Source organism: Musa acuminata, chromosome BXJ3-11, assembly GCF_036884655.1.
Source record: "Musa acuminata AAA Group cultivar baxijiao chromosome BXJ3-11, Cavendish_Baxijiao_AAA, whole genome shotgun sequence".
Lineage (NCBI taxonomy): Eukaryota > Viridiplantae > Streptophyta > Magnoliopsida > Zingiberales > Musaceae > Musa > Musa acuminata.
In genome coordinates this window covers 28,299,326-28,305,564 of record NC_088359.1, presented here as the reverse complement: position 1 = coordinate 28,305,564, position 6,239 = coordinate 28,299,326, and the positions used below count along the sequence as shown (strand labels likewise).

The 6,239-nt window shown below is 42.4% G+C and overlaps 1 non-coding gene across 1 annotated transcript; it reads right to left on the bottom strand.

Annotated features, from left to right (window-relative positions):
• Window positions 1-996: 996 nt before the first annotated feature.
• TRNAP-CGG (transfer RNA proline (anticodon CGG)) lies at window positions 997-1,068 on the bottom strand. The gene has a single exon. It is a non-coding gene; the product is annotated as a tRNA-Pro (tRNA).
• Between the last annotated feature and the right edge of the window lie 5,171 nt (window positions 1,069-6,239).

The window sequence follows — 6,239 nt, the reverse complement described above, 5'->3', positions numbered from 1 at the left end:
TGGTGTTCCCTTTCATCTTGTATATATATATAGATATTTCCTTTTGACATAAACTATTTGACGACGGCTACATGCTAACTTGAAGACTAAAGAATCGCATGAGCAAAGTCGTCGGCCTGATGATAACATCAAGTTTGAGATTCTAAAGCGTCTTGCAGCTCCTGAGGAGTTTTCTTGGATCACCATGTGCTCTCCTCTCCTCTTTCATGGTTGTCATGCAGGTGGAGGGTGCAGTATCAAGTGGTCCAAGAAGAAAGCAATGGTTGACAAGTGCACGCTCGTTGGAGATGGCAGCCAACCTTGTCGCTTCTCACACACACCATCATCGACAGTGTACAGTCTTACAGTCTTCTCTATCTACAGGTCAACTTGACCTGATCTAGCAATGGCCTACTTGTCTGCTAAAGACTTTGGATTCCATGAATTATCGAGGAACCACAGCAATTGAGGTCACACGAAACATCACTTTTGCGCAGCCTATAGTGGCTGTGTGTCAGGCAACGGAGCGACACTAAAGCCTCGCCGGTCCCCAACATCTTCTTGACCCGCTTTGCTCGCTCTTCTTTTTCTGAGAGAAGGGCGCTCTCAGACATGACAAGAAAGCAGCGAGCTGCGGTCGATCCAACCTATCTGGTCCCAGCAGTCATCACCAACCATCGTAACGACTGAGATGGAGGAGGTAAAGGGGAGGGAGAGACGAAGGAACATGGGGCTGGGTTGTCGTGTTGCGAGGAGGAGGAGGAGGAGGAGGAGCAGCAGCGTCAGCTTGGATAATGGAATGGTCGAGCTGCTTGAGAGGAGAAAGGGGAGCAAGCGGTGGCAGATGTTGGACTATGAGTTGCAGAATCCAAAGATACGTATACGACATGTGTCCGAGATATGGATGATTCGAAAGAAGACCGACACAGAAAAGAAAAAGAGCTAAGAGGGCCAGTACGTTAACTCTGCATACGAAGAACGTCAACGTCGACATCCTGCAAAAAGAGAGATAAAGATGGGGTGTTGCGAGAATCGAACTCGCGACCTCTCGCACCCGAAGCGAGAATCATACCACTAGACCAAACACCCTTGCTTGATGTTTATGATCAACAAAAATATGAGAAGGAGATTGCACCAACAGAAATCGTTCAAACCTCAGCCATTAAACCACGCGTACGAGTTGTTTAGATCACCCCAAGTTGACTTATTGGCTTCTTGTATGAAATTTGTGTTGCAGATCACACTTTCATATCATGTTCTGTTCTGCATTCACAACATCAATGAACCAGATGGAAATGTCAAGTTCATAATATGAGAGTCACTAGCTGAACACCATAAACAGCAGTACCACTCATCATGTTTTATTTAGTTTCAATGGAAGGCCAAAACTTTGATATAAAAATATTCAGGAAATGAACTAAAGGCCATAAATTGAAATAGAAAGAAGATGCATTCAAGAGACATTTCAGATGTAAATGATGTTGGAGATCAAGTTGGGAACAAAAATATTTATACAAACAAATACCATGGTTTCTAACAATATGAGAAAATAATGCGTATATATACTGTGCCAACAATAATATACTAAGATCCTTTTTATTTTTTGAGTTTTTAAATAATATTTATAAAATCTATTTAATTCAATTAGAATCAAATAAAAAATTATTTAATATTTAATTATTATTAAGAGTTCAAGTTAGATTCTAAATGAAACCCTATAAATAATAATATAATCATTTTTTTTCGATAGACAATGAAATATTATTAAGTCTTTTGACAAACCTTAGAAGACCGATTCCCTCAAAGTGATCATCTGTTTTTTCTTCCCTTTCTTCTATGATAAAATATTAAGATCTTATCATAATCTAAACTACGGATGCAAATTTCTTAATTTCCATAATCCACTGGATTAACAGGTCTCCACCCAACATAATATTGAGATCAAAATGCTTCACAAACAACTTGCAAGGTTGTTTGCTGTTTGTGAAAGCCAAGTAAAGGCAACACACGTATAGCATCCAACTTAATGTACTGTGAACGCCACTTGAAGCGATCACCTGAGCCATTCTTACGCATGATACTGAACAGGAAGACTTCGAGGGGGTGTACATTACAATCCACAAGGTTGACCTTTCCCCTTCCGGTTGTGAACTTGCTCAGGCCTAGATGGGAAGCACAACTCTTCTTCGGATTCTGCATATGGAATGTCAATCTTGTTACCCAAAAGGAGGAAAGGAATATTTGCCAGAGCTTCATCGGAGTGAGAGAAGCACATTCAGCTCCTTCCTCTCCTTGTCATGCACATCCACTTAGATGCAACACAGCATCAGCCTGTTTCAGAGACAAATATAGCCAAAACCCCCTTAACAACAGCACAAGAGAACAATTTCTATGCATCTACTATATTTACAAGCTCATCTAACTAAATCATTCATATATATATATATATATATATATATATAACAGCAGCATCCCATGAGAGTTGAGACCATAACATCAAGTAACTATCCATGAGGATTTAGAGGAGTTACAAAGTCAAAAGGAAACACCTGCTTAAGGGAAATACAATTTCCTAAAAAGATGATAATTTAAGATTTTATGTCCATTAGCAAGATTTATCATCAAAGTTATTACCAGATGCGCTAACAAAGATTTAAATTAGTGTTGCTCCAGCGCATTTCTTTATTTGGAGGAAGAGAAAGATTCCAAAAAATAATTTACTATTTCTAGAATATTAAACAAGACCAACCTGTAAGACAATAACAGGAGTCCAGAAACCAAAAATGCAAAGCAAGACAAAGCACAGTTCATAGGGTTATGTGGTGGTTTGGATTGAGATTCTTAAACAACATGCCGTATCAGTACCTAAAGCGGTCCGCCCATGGTGGCTTAACTCATTAATCACACACTTCAGTATCTCTTTTCTTGTCAGGGAAGATAAAGCTCCAGCACCAAATAAGCCTAAAAGGTACCATAAATTGGCAGAAAAATTAAAACTGCAACTCTACTTTGCTTTGTAGCTACCTAATGATGAAAAAGAACCTCAAACAGCACGATCACATAAATAAGTTCGTGCTTGGAAACTACCCGGCCATACGAAAGAGTGAAGTGATTATCGAACAAGTTCAACAGGATTTCTGATCCCAGTCCATAAGCCAATGATCAACAAACAAGTTTGTAACAATTCTTGGAAGACAAACCATATCAGGAAGAATATGCACTGAACGCACATTGCGAAGCATTTGAGAGTAACTTCCATCCCTATTAAGTCCATGATTAAAAAGACAAATGAAAATAACAAAAAATATAAATTTCTGACACACTTTACAAGTAATTTGCTATCCATAACCCCTTACTGTTGACAGCTCCTAAACAAATAATAAAAAATATAATTTTACTATTTAAAATCCTCGATTATCAAATTTACCTTTTTTTACCCACAACCCCTTAATGCTGCTCGCTTGATGCCGCTCGTTGTTACACTTATCATCTAGATTAAGAAGAAAAAGAGGAGGAAGAGAAGAAGAAGAAGAAGAAGAAGTGCCCCCTCATACTTCTCCTGCAACTACTTACCCATGCCAGGAGGAGAAAAAAAAAAAGATATTTATGTCTATTATAAAGGAATATTAAAAATTCTAAAAACAAGGTTGTCTTCCTGATAAAGAGAGAGAAAAAAAATTATGAAGATATTTATATTTATCTATAAAAAACATAAAAATTCTAAAATAAGGTTATAAATAGTAGAAAGGGGTTGTGAAAAGAAATCTCATTTTACAATGGATATGTTAGTTTAGAGACATAGAAAGAATGGACACTAAAAAAAGAACAAACTCTTAGATCAAATTGATAGGGATAGATTTGGCACCCTCCAGCTCCCTCCACCATGTGGTCTAAATGACAATAAAAGCATGGGAACCAGCAACCATCAGTGATAGCAGGCCCCAACCTCTTCACCTCCTAGTTGATATCTCAAGCCATGAATCTATGGTTGACAACACTCTACATTAATGACGGGCAGTATGCCACTCACATTAACTCCTCCGTCGCATAGGGCACGTCCTCATTAATACCTCTACCACCTCGACTAACACAGGTCCAAAGGGCACAAGACCCAGATATAAGAGTCACACCCCAAGCCAAGCCATGGGGCGGGGGAGCAATCAACAATCTCTTGACTCTCTACTCTCTCATTTTTACATAGCTCATACTGTTATATGTCCCCCTCTTTGCCTTACATTGACTTAAACATCGGAGAGGTTGAGCCCGAAAGCCCCCTGGCACCGACCTATTGCACAAGATCACTGGCGGCCAGGAGACAACCCCGCAGCTTGAAGATGACCGGACAACCAAGAGAGGACCTTGTGGCCGAGCAGATCCCAATTCCTCTACCTGGCCTCACCACTCTAAGGTCAAATCAGTCCCGGCAAATTGCCTCCCTTGTAGACTTCCAGTGCTGGTTCGCCACATCAGCATTCCCATATCGACATGAAGGAGACACAAGGATGAACCTGCATCTTTGGTAGTGAACCAACCGTGCCAACTCACCGACTAAGTCTCAACTATTCCTTGTCGACTAAGTCTCAACTAGTCCCTGCCAACTAAGTCTCGGCCATTCCTTGCCGACTTAGTCTTGACCATTCCTCGCCGACTATGCCTCGACCAATCCATCGCTCTGACATAGTCCATCCCCCGCTCCGACGTGGTTAGGTCCATTCTTCCACTTCAACGCGATCAATCCACTGCTTCGGTGAGGTCAGGTGCATTCTCCTACTTCAACGCAGTCGAGCAAAACCTCACAGTAGGTGCATTCTCCCGCTTCAACGTGATCGAGCCAAACCTCATAGCATGTTCATTCTCCCGCTTCAACGTAGTTGAGCTAAACCTCAGAGCAGGTTCATTCTCTCGCTTCAATGCAGTCGAGCAAAACCTCACAGCAGGTCTATTCTCCCACTTCAACATGGTCAATCCACCGCTTAGGCGCGGTTGAGTGCATTCTCCCGCTTCAATGAAGTCAAGCAAAACCTCATAGCAAGTGCATTCTCCCGCTTAAATGCTATTGAGCCAAACCTCACAACAGGTTCATTCTCTTGCTTCAACGCGATTGAGCTAAACCTCACAGCAGGTGCATTGTCTCGCTTCAATGCGATCGAGCCAAACCTCACAACAAGTTCATTCTCTCGCTTTAATGCGATCGAGCTAAAATTCACGGCATGCCCATTCTCAACGCGATCGGGCCAAACCCCTTGAGCCAACAATCCATCACTCCAACTTAAAATAAGCAAACATCCTAGCAAAGGGACATCATCCATCTCATAAATGATCAAAGCAACGCGTGCATTATACAGACACGGGAAAAACAATGTCCTTCGAGCACTTTGTTCAAAGCTCTGAAGGACGCCTTTCCAGGAGGACAAATTTGACACCGTCCAGCTCCCTCCATCACATGGACTAAATGACAACAAAGCATGAGAACCAACAACCATCAATGATAGCAAGCCCAACCTCTTCACCCCCTAGCTGACATCTTGAGCCATGCATTTATGGTTGACAACACTCTGCATTAATGACTGGCAGCAAGCCACCCACATTAACTCCTCCGTCACACAAGGCACGCCCTTATTAATACCTCTACCACCTTGGCTAATGTAGGTCCAGAGGGCACAACACCTAGGTATAAGAGCCACACCCCAGGCCAAGCTTGGGTGCGCGTAGGCAACAATCTCTCTGGCTCTCTACTCTCTCATTTTTGCACATCTCATACTACTATCTATTGCCCTCCTCCGCCTTACACTGGCTTAAGTATCGAAGAGGTCGAGTCGGGAAGCCCCTTTGTCACGAACGGTCGTCGTGCACCCTCAACAACTCCATTCAACGAACCCTTCGTCGCTCTCATCTACATGTATAGCTACTTGACAGCCTGTTTTGCCTTGGTTTTGAGTCATTTTGCTTGTAAAAATGTAAGTTCGAACAAGCTGCAGTGTTACAAAACGACCACTCACCGAACCGAGCAAAACAACCCCAAAACAGCTCCGTTTTTGTGTGCCGCGGGCTGACTTCTGGAATCTGCCTCCGCTCACCAAAACATTAGCCATCTCAGCCCCTTGGAACCCCCCGGGTGGCACAGGGCTGGATGGGGCTTCGGTATAGTACCGGGCGTTGAACACTCCTTCGTAAGTTCACACGTTGCCTTGACAGGAACTTGTTGTCACGCCCGGGACTCGGTGAGCAGCTGTTTGTGGGCTTGCAACTATTCGTTCAAC